The sequence below is a fragment of the Gracilinanus agilis genome, chromosome 5, assembly GCF_016433145.1.
Source record: "Gracilinanus agilis isolate LMUSP501 chromosome 5, AgileGrace, whole genome shotgun sequence".
Lineage (NCBI taxonomy): Eukaryota > Metazoa > Chordata > Mammalia > Didelphimorphia > Didelphidae > Gracilinanus > Gracilinanus agilis.
Window position 1 is genome coordinate 89,872,244 of NC_058134.1, and position 20,131 is coordinate 89,892,374.

General features: G+C 39.2%; 1 protein-coding gene across 2 annotated transcripts in view; it reads left to right on the forward strand.

Annotated features, from left to right (window-relative positions):
- The window catches only part of LMBR1 (limb development membrane protein 1), a 162,741-nt gene that overhangs the window by 80,404 nt on the left and 62,206 nt on the right, over positions 1 to 20,131 (forward strand). The gene's annotated exons all lie outside the window — the stretch shown is intronic.

Here is a 20,131-nt window from a genome sequence, read left to right on the forward strand (position 1 = left end):
ACATTTTTCATGATGGAAATTATCTGTTTTCTCTTGTGAAAAATTCCTCCATAATTTTTTTAGGATGTATGACTTTTTACATTTAAGTTGATTTCTGTTTGAAGTTTATTATGAATATGATTTAAAATTACCATTTTCTGTATGGTTCCTTGTAGTCAACTTTGACTCTTTCCTCTTCCATATCTTCTATATTCAATCTGTTCCCATGGCCTTTTAATTTTATTTCCAAAATGTTTTTTGTCTTTGTCTTCCTCTCTCTACTCATACACAACCACTACTCTAGTTCAAGTCTTTTTGTTTTTCCTTAATCCTTACTCTTTTGAATGGGTAAGAAATAGGTGTTATAATTAAAGGAGGTCACTTGTATCTATTTGAGGTAGTAGAAATGATGTACAGAGAGGACAAGATGACACTTCTCCTTTAAAACAGTTGCCCAGGCAAGATCCTTCAGGTCAAAGAGGTTTATCCCTTCAGGACCCACCTGGGGTTAATTGTTATATTAATTGGGCTCTTCAGCTAGGATAACGTTGATATTCTGACTGCATTGTCTCCCTTCCCAAAACAAGCTTTGAAAATGATTTAGGAGGTACTTTAAACTTTATATATATATGGTAAGAAGGATAAGGGTAAAGGACGGGGGTAATAGGATACCCTACTTTAATTGTTACTATTGAAACCCTAACTGCAGACAAATGAAGAAACAATATTAGCTTCCCTCTGGTTCAGCCTGGCCAGGACTAAACCAGAGTAGGTAAACTGCTGGGAAATCTTCAGCTTCTTCTTCTGTAGATCTTAAGCCTGAACAGTTGAGATATATCCACCCTTTCCACCCTCTTCTTCATCTCCTGCCCACTTCCCGGATTCCTCCTGGGCCCTGGGAAGCCTAGATAACTAGATGATGAAACTCCTAATATCTAGGGGCAGTGAACACCGAGGTGGTGGTCAAGTACAGGTTGATAACGGTATATCAAGTACAGGAAGAGCTTGCAGAGAGAGATGTTTGCACTCTCTCACTCCAAGACCAGGATCCACCGATCTCTAGCCTCAGGACAGGTAAAAGACCCAGAACTTCTGCTCAGGGTTCTCAACTGCCCTTCCTGACTCTCGCATGCCTCCCTGGGAACATTCTATCCAACTGACTTATCTGTCAATCATTGAATGAACTTCAAGCTCTCAGAGATTCAATATAACATGAATGCCGTTTTGTTTTTGGAAATTTCAACCTGTAAATTTCCAGCTGTTCTTGTTCGTGGATGATGTCTACACTATTCTAATCTTAACTATGTATTCCTATCCCATTAACTATCCCTTCCCAAAATAATAAATCCTACCTTATCTAATGCCTTAACTAACTAACTAGCCTAAAGCTAATGACAAGGGTTTAGGATAGGTTTCTCTGTGGGAAAGTGTGAGATTTGAATACAATAGTTTCATGAACACATCAGTTGAACATCAGCATAACATATGAACATTTATCATAACATTTAAACAATCATCTATGTTGTTTCCTAACCTTAGACAAAAAATTTTGCAATAACTCTGTCTATATTACTAATAACTTCAAACAACATTCCTAACTCATATTAAACCCTAACATTTCTATTCCCTAATCTATAGTTAGAAAGATTAGTCTGTCAGTAATTCTTATACTATGTTAATGTGTTAGTCAATTAGTTTTCATTTCTAACTAACCTACTCTACACAATGTCTACCTAACATTCTATCAATTCTATTTGAACATTCACAACTATTTTACACTGACCCTATACTAACTAAAATTTGAACATCCCTACTCTACTCTTTCCCTACGGGTTAGTAGACTTATGCAATATATGTTGATAACAATATTACATATGTACAAGGTTTTCATGTGATGTTCTCATGAAATGACTACCTTGCAAGGAAACTTAACTCTCTTGCTCATTTGGGTCATTGTAGTTTCTTCAACTATATACATTATGTACATGTGAAGTGACTCTATTGCAACTATGTGTTGGACTCATAACCTAACATATCCTGTTTGGATTTATACTCACCTTCTTCTTCAGAATTCTTCTGACAATCAGCTTATGTTCTGTTGCATGCATTCTATATGTGCATTTCCCTTGTGATTAGTGTCTGAATGTGAAAACCTTGCACTTATTCAAACCTAATCTTCATCCGCTGATCTCTTCTTGTGAGTCTCCGGGTGATAATGTCCAAGTCACAGTGCTGTCACAGTTCAGGTCCTTGTACAGTCTGTCAGTGCAATGTCTCCTCTTGTCCTTGCGCTGGTCCTGATGTCCTGATGTCTCTGGAACTCTTGAACTCTTTGGGATTTCATCTCTCTTCTCCTTTGCTGGAAATCCATCTTGTCTGTCGCCCTGGATCAGGAACCAATGAATGACTGTATGATGTTATGTCAGAATTTTGTGTTGCCACAAAATTTCTTCATGAGACTTTATGTTTGCACTTGTCTTAGATGTAAATATATAATATTTAGCCTAATATTCTGTTTCTTCTTCACTACTACTTTCTGATAGACTTAACTGTTGATCTTCGTACATGAATGAGGACTTTGCTTGATCTAAATCAGTGCTTTGAGTATCAAGTTCTTGATACTTAGCTGTTTCTTGTTGTTTTCTTGTTTGAGGCTTTTCTAAGTATGATCTTTTACTTTGAGATTCTATTTCTATATCAGATTCTGTATCTTGTGAGTGAGACTGCCTGTTTAGCTGAGATTCTGTTTCTTGCATTTCAGACTGATTTCTTGATGAGGACTTTGCTTCCCTGAGGTCTTTCTTTAGGTGTGTGTAGTGATACCACGAATCCTTGTTCTTAATCTTTACTGAAGATGGTGTTACCAAGATTATTTCATGAGAACCTAACCATTTTGGTTGTAATACTGATTTTCTTGTGAAGTTTCTAATATATACTTTATCTCCAGGTTGATAATCATGAAGACTAAAGTCAAGAGGAACTCTTTGTTGTATTAGAGATGATTTTTGTAATTCATCCAGTCTCTCTTTTAACAATGTGACATACTCATAGATTTTTGCACTCAATCCCTAAATGTGATAGGTAATTAGTGTCTCGTGGAGCTTTTCCCATCCATGGCTGTTGACCATATAATAGTTCAAATGGTGACAAATGAGTTTGACTATTTGGTTGGCTTCTCAAATAGAAAAGTGCGATAGGTAAAACATCTGGCCATTTAAGATGACTCTCTGTACATAGCTTTCCAATCATTGATTTCAGAGATTGGTTAGTCTGTTCCACGGCTCCCGACGACTGCGGTCGATAGATAGAACACAAGTTTCTCTTGATCCCTAACACCTGGTAGATTTGCTGTAAAATAGAATTTGCAAAGTGACTACCAGAGTCAGATGAAATTACTGATGGTATAGAGAACCTTGGAACTATCTCCTTTAATAACATCTTCGCTACAAAAGCTGCATCGTTTCTCTTAGCCAGGAATGCTTCTGGCCATTTGGTCAGCTTGTCCACTATCACGAGAATGAAATGATTAGTTATACAACAGGAAGAAGCAAATGATTACAATCTAGTGTTAGATGAGTAGCCAATAGTTAAAATTTATATAGCATCTGCTATGTGCTAACCACTATGCTAAGTACTTTACACGTATCTCATTTGATCCTCACAATTGCACTGGAAGGTAGGTGCTATTATTATCTTCTTTTTACACAGATTGAGGAAGGTTAAGTGACTTGTCCAGTGCTATAGTTAATAGTGTCTGAGTCTGGATTTGAACTCTTTCTTTCTGAGCTCAACTACTAGGGCAATACCTCACTATTTGATAAAAACTATTGTGAAAATTGAAAAGGAGTTTGGTAAAAATCAGGTATAAACCAACATGTCATCCAATATGCCAAGAAAAACTCTACGTATGTGTTCAGAGCAAAAATGAAAAGGAAAGCAAATAATTTAACAATGGTACAGACAGAAATGTTCATGTTTTCATTTTGACTGGGATATCAAGATAGATATATTGGGGGGAAATCAAGCAACCAACCAACAGAATTAGTTAACTTGGCCTTCAACCCTGGTAAAATTTATAATATTTTGTCTGCTCAAACTTTAAACACTGATCCTTTTTGCCATACTTCTTGAAAGCTTGGCAACATTAGTACCATAGTACCCATAGTCACCTGCAAATTCACTCATCAACTGGAGTGTTATGCATAATGAAACTATTGCTGGATTAAGAGTCAGAGGAAATGAGTTAAAATCTCAGTTCTGTTGCTTCTCCTCTACTTTGTGACGTTAGAAAAGAAGTCAGTTGAACTTTTGTGGGCCTCATTTCTTCATCTATAAAACTCAGTTCGAAAAACAAACATCAGGCAAGGCTCAAGTTCTGGAAGTAAAAGAACAAAAATGGAAATAGTCACTGACCCAAAAGTTAGTAAAGGTTATTTTGGGGTGGTGGAGAGAGAATTAACAGCTGATGGGAGGGGAAGGTGAATCAATATTTTTACTGTTCCCTGCTGGAGCTTTACTATTACAGGAGGGGTAGAGCATCCAGCAATGAAATATCCTCCACAACATCTCCCCAAGGACAGGGCATGGCTAAAGTAGCTGATATAGTGGAGGAAATCACTTTGAAGGTGCCTCTGCCTTTGGGATTCACTGGATTATTTGAGTACCTGTGAAGGGCAAGAAGCTGTGCCAGGTGCTGTAGTAGTATGAGCTCCAGAAAGTTCCTTAACCTTTCTGCACCTTTATCTTTTCTTCATCTGTAAAATGACTAGGTTGGATAGAGGATACCCATTCCAGTTTGAAAAGTTCTGATGGTGGGCCAGTGGAGGGGGACAGGTTGAAGATGAACAAGAAACTGAAAAATGGGTGTAGCAAAGGCCAGAAGAAATCAGTGGAGGATGGGTGTGAGAGCACAAGTGGAGAAGTTAAATTGGAATCATCATTTTGCCATGTTTTCAAACAAGTGTGAAAATGAGATTCCTTCTCTTGGAGTCCATCCATGTTGAAAGTGGATCTGAGACATGTTATCATGGCTTGGGCATGGTAGGAAACACTCGCCTAACTTTCTAGGATGAATGGAGGGAGCTGATCAGAATATGGAGACCAGGATGGCCTGCCAGAAAGCCCTGAGTGCCAGGATAAGCCAGACTGCCTTTGTTTATCTTCAGTGGCCTGGGTGATCTCTCTAGGTTGTAGAGAAGGCATCAATCTTGGTCCAAGGAGCTCTGTACAAATGCAGTCAGAGCTCTGCTTCCTTGATGAGTTAATGAGAATAACTGAGGCTTGGGGAATGGGAATAGATGATACCCTGGGGGATGGGGAGCATTGGTGAGCCCCAACAGGAGAAAGAGGTCTCTAGTGAGCATTAATCAGAGATGTAACAACCTCCTATGGATGAAGATGTTAAATAGTGAGGCAGAGGTGCGAGGTCAGACAGATATCAGTGTGTCAGAGCACGGTCTTCCCGGCCACCCTTGCAGGGGACAGGGCTTGAACCTACTTCGTTGGAGCTTGGCCCCCCAGTGTCCTCAGGCTGAACATTGGGGCACTCACAGTCTTGTTCTACTATGATCCACAGGTGTTCCATGTCTATGAGAGAAGAGCCTGCAATTCCTTCTTCTGCACAGTTTCCTATATTCAACATCTCCCCAGGCCTCATGTTCCCTAAACTTGTCTTTCTCCTCCTGTGAGCTCTAGTCCTCCACTTGTCAGGAGTCTCCCGGGCCATTCATTGCCTCACGCTTCAGCTTCATTTTCCTTCTTTCCCTTAAACATTTCAGTGATATAATTCTTCCTCTATTTGTGGTGTGTAGGAATGGACTTTTAAAATGGCAGCTTTTTCCTCATACCCCTAATCATTGGGATTAAGTATCTGTCTTCTCTGGGCCAGTACTACCCGCCCCCCCAAGAAGGAGGAGGGCTGTCTACTCCAGAGTCTTCTCATGTCTAGCTTTTAGGACTTTTAAAAATAGATTCTTTCACTTATTTATTTTTCCATTTTTAAAATTGTCATGCAAAACATACTTCCATTTTGGTCTTTGTTGTAAGAGTGCACTCATACGTAACCAAAACTCCAACATAAAATCATGAATACTCCAGAGTGAAAGATAACTCCAACAGTTCTTTCTCTGGAGCTGGAGAGTATTCCCATTTATATTTCTTTTAGGATTATCCCAGATCATTGCATTGCTGAGAGTAGCCACATTTTCACAGATAATCATTGTCCAATATTGTTGTTACTATGTACAGTGCTCTCCTAGTTCTACTTATCTCACTCTGCATCAGTTCCTGCAGATCTTTCCAGCTTTTCCTGAAATCACCTTGCTTATCATTTCCTATAGCACAAAAGTATTCCATCACCAACATGTACCACAGTTTGTTCAGCCATTCCCCAAAGAATGAACATCCCCTCAATTTCCAATTCTTTGTCCCCACAAAAAGAGCTGCTATAAATTTATTTTTACAACTAGGTTCTTTCTCCTTTTTAATGATCTCTTTTGAATATAGACCCTGTAGTGACATTACCAGATCAAAAGGTATACACAATTTTATAGCCCTTTGGGTATAGTTCCAAATAGCCCTCCAGAATGGTTGGATAAGTTCACAACTCCACCAGCAATGTATTGGTGTCCCAATTTTGCCACATCCCCTCCAACATTTACCACTTTCCTTTACTGTCATATTTTCCAATCTGATAGGTATGAGGTGGTACTTCAGCATTGTTTTAATTTGTATTTCTCTAACCAAGAGTTATTTAGAACTTTTTATATGATTATTGATGATTTTGATTTCTTCATATGAAAATTGCTTGTTCATACCCTTTGACCATTTGTCAATTGGGGAATGGCTTATATACTTATAAATTTGAGAAATTAGACTTTTATCAGAGATGTCTGTTATAAAAAATTTTTCCCAATTTTTTTCCCTTCTAATCTTGATTACATTAATTTTGTTTGTACAAAATCTTTTTAGTTTAATATAATAAAAAATTTTCATTTTACATTATATAATATCTCTATCTCTTATTTGGTCATAAATTCTTCCCTTCTCCAAAGATCTGCTAGGTAAACTATTCTGTGTTAACCTAATTTAATTGTGGTCTCACTCTTTATATCTAAATCATGTATCCTTTTTGACCTTATCTTGATATAGGATATGAGATACTGGGGCTTCTGTCATACTGTTTTCCAATTTGCTCAGAAGTTTTTTGTTAAAGAAAGAATTCTTATTCCAAAATCTGGGTTTATCATAGATTGTCTTGCTGACATCACTTACCCCAAGTCTATTTCACAGATCCTCCCGTCTGTCTCTTAGCCACTACCATATTGTTTTGATGACCACTGCTTTATAGTACAGTTTTTTTTTAAACCCTTGTACTTCGGTGTATTGTCTCATAGGTGGAAGATTGGTAAGGGTGGGCAATGGGGGTCAAGTGACTTGCCCAGGGTCACACAGCTGGGAAATGGCTGAGGCCGGGTTTGAACCTAGGACCTCCTGTCTCTAGGCCTGACTCTCACTCCACTGAGCTACCCAGCTGCCCCTTTATAGTACAGTTTGAAATCTGGTACTGCTAGGCCACCTTCCTTCACATTTTTTTTATTATTTCCCTTGATATTCTTGATCTTTTGTTCTTCCAAATGAACTTTGATAAACCCAAAGAGCCCAGCTTTTGGCACAAAAATCCACTATTTGACAAAAACTGCTGGGAAAATTGGAAAACAATATGGGAGAGATTGGGCTTGGATCAATATCTCACACCCTTCACCAAGATAAATTCATAGTGGGTGAATGACTTGAATATAAAGAAGGAAACTATAAATAGGTGAACCCAGAATAGTATACTTGTCAGATCTTTGGGAAAGGAAAGATTTTAAAACCAAACAAGAGTTAGAAAAAAATCACAAAGTGTAAAATAAATAATTTTGATTACATTAAATTAAAAAGGTTTTCTACAAACAAAAACAATGCAAACAAAATTAGAAGGGAATCAACAAATTGGGAAAAACATCTTTATAACAAAAACCTCTGACAAAGGTCTAATTACTCAAGTATATAATGTAGTATAGAGAAGGGGTCATATAGTTTTTTTCTAGCTTTGGCTGAGTTCCAAAAGCTGTTAGGAGTTTGGAATCTTGAGGAAAGGACAGTTGATTAGGGTCTCCCGTGGAGGGAGGTTATCTGATCAGCCGAACTGCCTCCTTACCTAGCTGTAGTATTGAAATTTAGCCTACCTTTGATATATTTACTTAAGAAGTTATTATTTTGGATAAACCCTTTATATCTTCCTTCCCAATATTATTTCCTACCTTCCCTCCCTTACCTTATATGTCTGTGGAGTCAATAAGGAGAGTGATTAGAGAGGAGTTCAAAATCTGTGAAGGGTTAATTGTTATTTGACAATATTAGATATAGAGAAACTAGTCAATCATCATTTATTCCCTTTAGATAGCAATAGCATTTGTAAGCTGAGTTAAAGGCTGGTCCTTACTCAGACTCCATCTTTGCCTCCCTTCCCCCACCTGAGGTTCCTGAGACAACTGTTAGGACTTTCCTTTGATCCACTTTCCTGACAATCATCCTTTAAAGATAATAAACCTTTTTGTGTTTCAACAGACCTATTAGTATAATTTGTCTGTTAGTTATTAAGAGAGGGAAGAAGAGGGAAAGAGACAATATACTCTGGGCTTGAAGGGAAGCTGAAGTATCCATCTTGAAGGAAGGTGTAACTTCAAAACAAGTCCCTTCCTGTGAAATTAACTAAACCCTGTTTGTTAATTTCAGTTTAGTCTATTTCCCTCTGCCTGTGTTTGAGTCTAAGTCCCAGTCTGTAAAGCCTGCTGTTTGTCTGTTTAGTTTAATTTCTCCTCTCCCTGAAGATCTCTGTTTCCCTTCTGTGTTATACTCCTGACTTCAGCCCTATTATATCCTGAATCTCCTTAATCCCAGCCTACCTGTAACCTAGATTACCCACTTAGCAAGTCTCTGACAATCTCCTTTCAAATTCCCTTATCCCACACACCTTTCCTCAAATTATCCCCATAACAATAAGGAGCTAAATCAATTGTACAAAAAATCAAGCCATTGCCCACTTGATAAATGGGCAAGGGACATGAATAGGTGATTTTCAGATAAAGAAATCAAAGCTATCAATAAGCACATGAGAAAGTGTTCTAAATCTCTTATAATTAGAGAAATGCAAATCAAAATAACTCTGAGGTACCACCTCACACCTAGCAGATTGGCTAACATGACAGCAAAGGAAAGTGGTGAGTGTTGTGGCAAAATTGGGACTTGTGGAATTGTGAATTGATCCAACCATTCTGGATGGCAATTTGGAACTATGCCTAAAGAGCACTAAAAGATTGCCTGCCCTTTGATCCAGCCATACCACTGCTGGGTTTATACCCCAAGGAAATCATAAGGAAAAAGACATACAAAAATATTTATAGCCACGCTCTTTGTAGTGGCAAAAATTGGAAAACGAAGGTATACTTTTCAATTGGGGAATGGCCGAACAAATTGTGATACCTGCTGGTGATGGAATACTATTGTGCTCAAAGGAATAATGAACTGGAGGAATTCCATGTGAACTGGAACAACCTCCAGGAATTGCTGCAGAGTGAAAGGAGCAGATCCAGAAGAATATTGTACCCAGAGACTGATAGACTGTGGTAAAATCGAAGGTAATGGACTTCTGTACTGGCAGCAATGCTAATTCTTACTCTGAGGGACAGACTTATGAAAAAAATGCTATCCATGTTCAGAGGAAGAACTGTGGGAGTAGAAACACAGAAGAAAAACAAGTGCTTGAACACATGAGTTGTTGTGGATATGATTTGGGATGTAGACTCTAAACGACCACCCCAGTGCAACTATCAATAATATGGAAATAGGTTTCCATCAATGACACATGTAAAAACTAGTGGAAATGTGCGTCAGGTATGGAGGGGGAGGTGATGGGGTTGGGTGGGTGGAAGGGAGAATAAGAACATGAATCATGTAACCATGGAAAAATGTTCTAAAAATAAAAATAAAAAAAAGCTGGGATCTTTGGATTTATCAAACACTAGATTGATGAGGTCATTCACTCCTGTATATTGTATATGTATTCTACTCCATTGATCTACCATTCTATCTCTTAGCCAGTATCATATTGTTTTGATGATCACTGCCTCCTGGGGTCTCTGTTCTAGCTGTTTTCAGAGTCATGCCCCAATGGTCCTAGTCAGCTGCCCAGAGCCTGGAAATTGGCCCACGCTTGCTCTTCCACCTGAGGTTTTCCTCTGAGTCTCAGTGTGCTGAGCTGCTTCCACTGTCTGCTGCCTCTCTCAGCCCCACTCCTGCTCCCAAGGTCTGCGCTCTCCAGCCTCTTGGGGTATCAAGTCTTGCTGCTCTCAGGGGCAGCTCCTAGTGGTCCCAGTTAGCTGCCAAGGAGCTAGATTTTGTGCCCCTGCTTGCTCTAACTCTGGTGCACAGCCTCTGACTCTGGTACTGTGAGTGGAGTGGGGGAGGGTTGATCAGCTTGTGTTTTGATGGGAGCTATTTCCCCCCTTTATAGCGTAGAAGTGTCCAAATCCCATGTATCTTCGATACTGCTCCCTATTGTGGGGTCCCTTCTTTCATCTGGATTTGTTTTTTTTTTTGTCATTTGGAAGTATGCTGGTGGTCGGTAGTGAGGAGAATAAAGCACCTTGCTTCTACTCTGCAGCCATCTTAACCAGGAAGTTGATTTTTAAAAAAATAAAAGTTATTTATGTTTTTTGAATTTAGTTTTTTATTTTCAGATTAAAATTCTTTCCTTAGTCTACCCATTGAGAAGGCAAAAAGGAAAAAAAAAACAAATATGAAGCCTTGTAAAACAAATCTCTATATTAGCCAGCTCCATCCAAAATAAAAGCAAGAAAAATAGAGGGAAAACGTTTCAGTCAGCCCTGAGTTTTCTCTGTCTGGAGGCATACAGCCATCATCATGAATTCCTTGGAATTGTGGTGGGTCATTGAGCTCATCAGAGCTGCTCAGTTTTTCACGGTTGTCTTTTCAGTAGTGCTATTCCTTTGTAAGTTGTTCATAGGGCTGCTCACTTCCCTCTATATCCCTTTCTATATCTTCTCAAGAGTTTCTGAAATAATTCCCTTCATCCTGTTCTTATAGCACAGTAGTGTTCCCTGACAACCGAGTGCTGGCAGTGTTCGCCCATTCCCCCTCGGAGGGGCAGCCCTCAGGCCGGCCTCTGCAAAGGGAGTGTCCGCCAGCACTCCGGTCCACACGGGTCCTTTTCCCTGTTCTTCACTCTGTGCCACATCGCCCTGGGAGCAGGGAGCAGGACCGTTGTTGGTGTGGAGTGCAAGGTCTCTGCTGGATCCGGCTCTAAGAAGGGCCTTGTTTTGTGCCGCCAGACTTGGCCCAAGGTGAAAAGCGAGCCTGATAGCAAACCCTGTGACTTCATCAGTTTCTCTTCACAAACATCTCGAGGCACTTTCTGACTTTTCTTAGGCTTATCAGAGCGACCAGCTTCCCTATTCTCCTACTTGGGGGCCTCATTCATAACTGAAAAGCATTGATGAAGTGAAGCTGCAGACGAGCATGGGCACACAGGGCAGGGGAAACGCTTCTCTATCAGAAGGTGCCCAAGACTTGGTGCTGCTGGGAAAAATGACTCAGATTTAGTGAGTCCCTTTTCCGTCTTTATCTCTGTGGCCAGTTGTGTCTACCTGGAGCTACAGGGGTAGAGCCCTGCCGCCTCCCTGGCTGCCCCGCCAGCACTGGGCATCTCCTTTCCTGCCATCTTAGCGAATGGGACGGGGGGGCACAGCTGGGCCCTCAAAGTTGTTTCCATTTGCATTTCCCTCATTCTTAGCAATTTAGAGCACTTTTTAAACCTCTGACTAGGAGTAGTTTTACTTTCTTCCTTTGAACACAGGGGGCCCTTCCACCACCGAAAACTCCAAGCAGTGTGAGCTGGATGCTTCACAGCAACCAGGGTGCAGGTCAGAGCCATTGGCAATAGGCTTTGAGTTAGAAACAAGTCACCCCAGCTGGAATGTGGATTCCCCGCATCCTTTGGGGCCCTGCCCTGGCCCCGGCTGGCCTGGCTCCTCTGGAAGCTGACCAGGAGGGCCCTGACCCGCTGCCCACACCTCAGAGGTGGGGAAAGGATCCCCACAGGCTGCCTATCAACCTGAATGGTGTTTTATCATCCCACTGACATTAAAACCTCCTCACCTTCCGTCCTAGAACCAGGCCTGGGTGTCGGTTCCTAGGGAAAAGAGAGGGAAGGGCCTGGCCCACCAGAGAAGGGATTCAGTGCTCAGTGTGGGCCTGAGGCTGGCTGTTCTCCTCTCCATCTCCCCTGTCTGGGCTAGGCCCTCGGGGTGAAGTGACTTGCCCAGGGTCACCCAGCTGGGAAGCGTCTGAGACCAGATCTGAACCCAGGATGTCTGGGCTCTAGGCCTGGCTCTCTAGCCACCGAGCCCCCAACTGCCTCCCCTCTCCCAGTTAGATTTTTTTTTAACATTTATTAATATTCATTTTTAACATGCTTACATGATTCATGCTCCTCCTTTCCCCTTCACCCCCCCCCCCCCCCCCCCCCATGGCCGATGCGCATTTCCACTAGTTTTGTCATGTGTCCTTGATCAAGACCAATTTCCAAATTGTTGGTAGTTGCATTGGTGTGGCAGTTTCGAGTCCCCACCCTCAATCATGTCCACCCTCCCAGTTAGATTTTAATCCCCTTGGGCTCCATTTAGGACTTTATGAGTTTGACTCCTGGACCCTCTTGCCCTCCACCCTCTCGCTCCCCTCCTGGGCACAGAGGCTGGACTGGAAGGCTTTCTGAAGGGGCAAAAAGAGACCCCTTGGCTTCAGCTGCCCAGCTTCCCAAGGATCCAGCCAAAGGGGAATGCAGCCACTCTATAGGGAATGCCTTTTAAATGTCTTCCTTAATAGGATTGATATCCAGCTTCCTCTGTCCCCTTCTCCTCCCTGTGGCCTCGGAGCATGCTCTGCACTTCTCTGGAGGGGACCCTGGAGGGGAGGATGTGTAGGGAAGCTTCAATAGGAGTTCTTTTCTTTATTTTTTTGTTTGTTTTTCTTTTATTAATTTTTTTATTTTTAGAAAAATTTTCCATTGTTACATGATTCATGTTTTTACTTTCCCCTTCACCCCCTCAAATCTCCCCCCATAGCTAACTTGCATTTCCCCTGGTTTTAACATATGTCATCAATCAAGACTTATTTACATATTATTGATAGTTGCATTGGTGTGGTCCTTTCAGGTCTACATCCCCAATCATGTCCTCATCAACCCAAGTGTTCAAGCAGTTGTTTTTCTTCTGTGTTTCCACTCCTGTAGTTCTTCCTCTGAATGTGGGTAGCGTTCTTTTCCATAAATCCCTCAGAACTGTTCTGGGTCATTGCATTGCTGCTAGTACAGAAGTCCATTACATTCGATTTTACCACAGTGTATCAGTCTCTGTGTACAGTGTTCTTCTGGCTCTGCTCCTTTCACTCTGCATCAATTCCTGAAGGTCTTTCCAGTTCACATGGAATTCCTCCAGTTTATTATTCCTTTGAGCACAATAGTATTCCATCACCAGCATATACCACAATATGTTCAGCCAATCCCCAATTAAAGGACATACCCTCGTTTTCCAGTGTTTTTGCCACCACAAAAAGCTCGGCTATAAATATTTTCGTACAAGTCTGTTTATCTATGATCTCTTTGGGGTACAAACCCAGCAATGGTATGGCTGGATCAAAGGGCTGGCATTTTTTTATAGTCCTTTGAGCATGATTCCAAATTGCCAGCCAGAATGGTTGGATCAGTTCACGACTCCACCAGCAATGCATTAATGTCCCAATTTTGCCACATCTCCTCCAGCATTCATTACTCTCCCCTTCTCTCATTTTAGCCAATCTGCTAGGTGTGAGATGATACCTCAGAGTTGTTTTGCTCATTGTTTCTTACCCCATCACTGTCCCAGGCCACCACTTGCTCAGCCACTCCCCAATCACCGGGCATCCCCTCCCTTTCCAGTTCTTTGGCCTCAGAGGAGAGCTGCTCTCTGTATTTTGGGACCTCTGGGCCCTTTTGCTTTCCCTCCAATCTCCTTAGGAAGAAGACCCAGCCGTGTTACTGTCCCAGGGCATGCAGAGTTTTCTGGATCTCCGGCATCATTGTAGTCACTTTTTAGAAGGGTTGGGTCCATTCATAGCTCCATCAACCATGTAACGGTGTCACCTTTCTGACCTAGCATGCTGGCTGCCTTGCTGATATGGGGGTGGGGAACAAGGTTTTGTTTAGTTAGGAGCCTTTTGATTGATTTAATTGATTCCTTAATTCATATGATTTTCATTGCATTCATGCGCACTGCATTATACTTAAATTCTTGAGCCTGGATAGGCCTAATTTGGATTTTGCCCAGTTATCAGTTTAAGATGTCCAGCTTCATTAGATCTGATCATTTTTACCATCATTTCAGGATTGATTGTGAAGATAAATGTTTTCATATTCAAAAGGTTCATGGAAATTGGGCTTTAAGTGGGCAGTTGGGTAGCTCAGTAGATTGAGAGTCAGGCCTAGAGATGGAAGGGCCTGGGTTCAATTCTGGCCTCCAGCACTTCCTAGTTGTATGCTCCTAGGCAAGTCACTTAACCTCCATTGCCTAGCCCTTACTGCTCTTCTATCTTGGAACCAATACAAAGTATTGATGCTAAGACAGAAGGGAAGAGTTAAAAAAAATGAAACTGTACTTTAAGATACTTTCCAGGGTGATAGCATACATTTTGATTCTTATGTCTTTTTTCTTTGTGTTTATTCTCAAAGGAATAGTATATTATCAGCCAAGGATTTATTTCATTTGTGTTTAAATCCTTTTATTGAGTTGAATACTTTGACCTCACAGATCAGAATGTGGCCTTACTGGATTCAGAATTATAGCTATTGCTCCACTAGCTTTCCAGGCACCATGATAGCTTTCTGGAATATTTAGTCATTTTCCTCCTTATTTTCTTTGGTCAGCTTGTCTTAACAGGTTTGACTCTGGAAACCGCCCTGAAGTTTATAAGTAATCTTGAAATGGAAGGCAAGAGCTTTACTGACCAAACAGTTAATTGTTATGGTGTATTATAGAAAGCTTTGTGTCAGTGTAAACTAAAGAATTTTTTACATTCCTAGAATAATTTTAAAGAATTTAGCCTGATAGCCCACTAGTATTCTCCACACTTCACTGCCATTATCTGTAGTTTTGAATCTTGCTTTTAAAAGGCGATAATTTCTTAAAAGTGCATGAATCTATTTGTTTGCAATCTTGAGCATTTTTTTCCATTTTTAATTGCAAGAATTGGGAACAACTCTTCTACACACAAAAATCACATGCTTGTATCTAAGCAACCTGTGTATACACACACACACACACACATTTGGAATATTATTAGTATTTCAATTTTTAAATGTGTGAAAGTATTTTCTTCTCAGTTCTTGATAGTTGGGAATCTCATGCTTTTTTTCCTTCCTAGAACTGTAGAATCTTTAGATTTAGAGCTAGAAAGGGACTTGAGAGATGATTTACTCATTTTTTAAACTCTATTTGCAGTATCCAATTTAAAGAAGTATCTACATATAGTATAGAACATGTATAATGAAGTAAGACAATTTCAGTATAAATACGTTTTAAAACAAAGATTTTTTTAAGCTACATCCACAAACAGAGATCCTTTTGTCCATAATCTCAATGATTAGTCGGGAACAAAGAGGGAGAAATTGACAGGTGCTTAAAATGCATGTTTGTAGTTATTTCATGCTTTAAAAATCTAATACCTGCTTTTATTTTTAGTCCTTTATTAGTGTTTCTATCGATCTTCTCTGGATGACAGCATTTATGTTTGCTGTAATTCTAAATGTCATAGTGAGCAAACCTTATCTTAATGTTACTAAGAGACCCTTTTTGTTAAATGAGAACAATGGACTTGATATTTATTTTAAATGTGCCATGAATGTAGAAATTTTTCCCAGGCTTTCCTAAAGGGTGGAGGCATAGTATATAAAGTAATGTTTACATACCTTGCAAGAGGTCAAGATGTCCAGGCTGGATTGTGTTTAAATGTTCATCACCATAGAAACATATCAGCTTATTGTTAGGACTTTTGTAGTACATTGTAATTTTTACTTCATTGATGCGTAGTACAGAACAGCTAAACATGTAGTCGGATAGCATTAAAACCACCACAATTGCAGTTATAATCATTTCAGACACTTGCCTTTTAATTGTAAAATCTGTGTGTTTCATCCTGAACACTCTTTCACATCTATTTGTGTTCAGGTCATATCATGTGGAGTTAATGGCAGTTTCAGAAATAAGAGAGATTAGACTCCTAGGGTAAGAGTCTTGGTTTTTTATTCCCCCCATGCCTTAAAAATCAGACTATTAATGAAATGAAAACTTCTTTGATGTTTTTTCCTAGTTATGTAGCAGTCTTCTCTTTCTTCTTTGATATTCACTGAGTTACCATTTTTCGGAAGGGAAAATTTTTTATTAAAGAAGACATTTAGATTTCATTTTCAGTGGAAGATAAATATATATATAGAAGTTAAAAAATATGAAATTCCTGAATTACTTTTAGCACTCCATGTTTGTAATTTGTAAGCATCGAAAATTTAAATTATGTCAGGAGTAAAATTGCTGATAATAGATTGAAAGGCCATAAGCTTCTTATCTAATAGAGATTTTCCTCACTTTTAAAGATGAACAGAGAGACTGTCTTTCTTTGACACGATGTTTTGCTACTTCAACTGTTGTTTGAAGGGTATTTCAGTGAGTTATCCTGACATCTGGTCCATCTTTTAGCTCAGTGTATGCAAGAATGGAGTTGAACGGAAGCTTCCCCTTGGGGCTTTCCAGCTTCAGCCTCTGACTCGTAATGGAAAGATGAGCAGTAGGCAGATTTTTTTGTCTTTATGCTGACCTGCTGATGATTAATGGTCATGATAAAAGCTCTTGTTATGCTTTTTATTAATTTCAAGACAGTACTAGAACTAAAAGTTTATAAATCATAAGCAACATATTCCAAAAAGCATGTAGTTCTTGGGCATTGAATATCTTAATGATATCAAGAAAGGAAGTCATTGTATTCTTTGACTTTCAGTACTCAAATGAATCAAATAGAGCTGAATGCATTAATTTAACAAATTATGTTGATTATTTGTAGTTATTACCTCTTTCCTAAATTTCCTAAAAATATTCTGCTTGTTACCAAAAAAAGCTAAATAATTTTTTCCTATCATCTGAACTCCATATGTATAATATTTATTTGATTTTATCGTTAACTACAAAAAGAACCTTTGTTACCCTAAAAATATAGCTGACATTAGGAAAAAAATTACCATCTATCTTTACATTTTAGTAATTGCCTATTTCTTAAAGTGCTTCAATTGATAGAAGTCTTGAAGTAATTTATAAGATAGTAGAAAGAGATTTAGTAATTTTGATAGGTTTTATAATATCATGCCTCACAACTAATGTTAGCAATTGTTTTTTATAACTGAAAAAATTTCTTGTGTTTCTTTTAGATTATCAGTACTCTTTGGGAATTTTGTTAAGAAGAGGGGAAAAAAGTAGTTGTGTGAAGGGAATTCTTTGACTTTTGAGATTCATTTTGCATAGCCAAGTTCTAACTCAAGAAATACTTGTTGAGGTGGCAACTGGTGGCTTATTGGATTGAGAGCCAGGCCAAGAGATGGGAAGTCCTGGGTTCAAATTTTACCCTGGGCAAGTCACTTAACCCCTATTGCCTAGCCCTTACCCCTCTTCTGCCTTAGAACCAATATACGGTATTGATTCTAAGATGGAAGGTAAGGGTTTTAAAAAAAATAATTGTGGAGGGGGGCAGAGATAGGTAACATGGTAGATAGAGAGTCAGGCCTGGAGTCTAGGAGGTCCTGGGTTCAAATTTGACCTCAGATACTTCCTAGTTGTGGAGTAAGTCTCTTAACCCCCCCGTTGTCTAGCTCTAACTGCTCTTCTGCCTATAACTTAGTATTGATTGTAAGAAGATAAAGGTTTAGAAAAAAAAGAAATACTTGTTGAAATCTCTTTTTTTGTGATATCAATATTAAAGATTAGAATGGTGGTTCATCTTTGACTATATAACAATTTAAAGGAAATTAAAGTCTTTAATTTTTATTTATTTGGCTATGGGTTAAAAAACTTTCTTACAATGCAATATGTTTTTATTTTACAATGTGAAAATCTTGTACTACTGAATTATAAATCCAAATTTATTACAATTAGAATCCTAGCTATATTTTAAATTTTCATTTGTATTATTTTTATCTAATAAACATACACATACTCTGTGGAAAAAGCTTTTTTGAACCCTGGACTAAAGCTCTCTATTCTTATTCAGGAAAATGTAAAGGCTGAGCTATGTTAAGATAAAGTAATATATCATTTCTAATTTACTTTACATTTTTGTAGAAAATTTTATGAGGTGATGATATAATATGGTTCTTATAAAAGCTAACTTATCTTTTATTTATTATATATTTACTGGGAATTGAGTTAAGATATAATCCAGGATAGGAATTTTGTATTACAAATTATTAATGGCAGAATAATTTGATCTTCTTTCATATCTCATTCCTATGGTCAGTCATCATTTTGGATAACAGAAGAGTAAACCATTTCATGGATTTACCATAGGTGCTTAGCTCATTTAGTCAGAGCATTGATGAAACCTAGGATGTAGGTTGTACCTTTGTTAATGGCAGTAATTTCACAGTGAAAACATCTTTGCATCTGGACAACAGTTTTACAATTAATCAAAAAAAAAACAATTAGTAAAGAGTATGTGGACGTGTGTCTACCCAACCCCTACCACTACTTGAAAAGCACCTGGAATCTTATATCTTATTGAGAGTGACTATATTGTATCTTATACAAATATGTTATTTGATTTTATAGCATGAGTGACGGGTCAGAAATTCCAAGACAAAAGATTTTAAAGTAGGTATTATATTGTTTAACATTGGATGGGAAGGAGAATTTGTTGATTCATACTCCATAAAATAATCCCTGTTCATCAGACACTTACATTTTATTGGGAGAGATAAAAGGACATATAAATACATATGTGTTTGTATGTGTGTATGTGTTTATATATATCTATATGCTTTTTAAATTACAAAGTCATCTGGGAAGGAGAGCGCTAGTAATTTCTAGGATCAAAAAAGGCTTCATACATGAGATGGCAGCTGAGTGGCATCTGGAAGAGATGGGGGAATGTGCTTTCCCGTCTTAAGGACTTAGAGTCCTAGATTTTGGAGGAAATATAAAGATTAAATAATATAGGGTCATTGCTTTCTTGGAGCTTATAGAATTATAGAGGGATGTGATGCATGCTCATATAAGTATAAAACAAAATAATTCATAATTTCATTGGGGGATGCAAAGTATAGAGATGATGGGGATTCTATTGGATATGTACCCCATGGAACTATTTGGGGATGGGGATGTGCTGTTCCATAAAGCATGGATGCAGGCACTGAGGTTATGCTCCAGCTACTGTGGAAGCTCCTTGTGGTCACACACTGGCTGTTGAGTTTTGAACCTATGGCTAAGGGTGTAGACTGGGTTTTGTTCCTGGGATGCTGCCTTCCCTCTCCCTAGCATAATTCATGGAATGGACTAATCCGACCCTCTCCCTTTGCCCTCCTTGGGAACAAAGAGGGCGAAGGAACAGAGATGTGTTCTATAACCTGATTAGTCCAGGCTTGTTGGAGTGGAGAGAATGTGGAGGGAGGTGGGAGGATCTAAGACTAAAGAAGTAGGAGGGTGCCAGATGGTGGAGGGATCTCTGCTGGAGGGAAGCCCTGAAGACTTGGCCTGAGAGGTGACTGACGCACATCTGCACTTTAGGAAATTGGTGTGACAGTGGTTTGAAGAGTGAACTGGAGAGAGTAAAGGCTAGAAGGTCTTTTAGAAGACTGTGGCTCTGTTCTGGGTGGCTGGTAATGAGGACCAGCTCTATCATGATGCTGGTAGGATTGGGAGAAGGAGACAGGGACAAGGGAGGTAGAACAGACAGAACTTGAGAATTGAAGTGCATTGTGAGAGGAGGGGGAGGAAAAGCCACAGATCATAACTCTGAGCCTTTA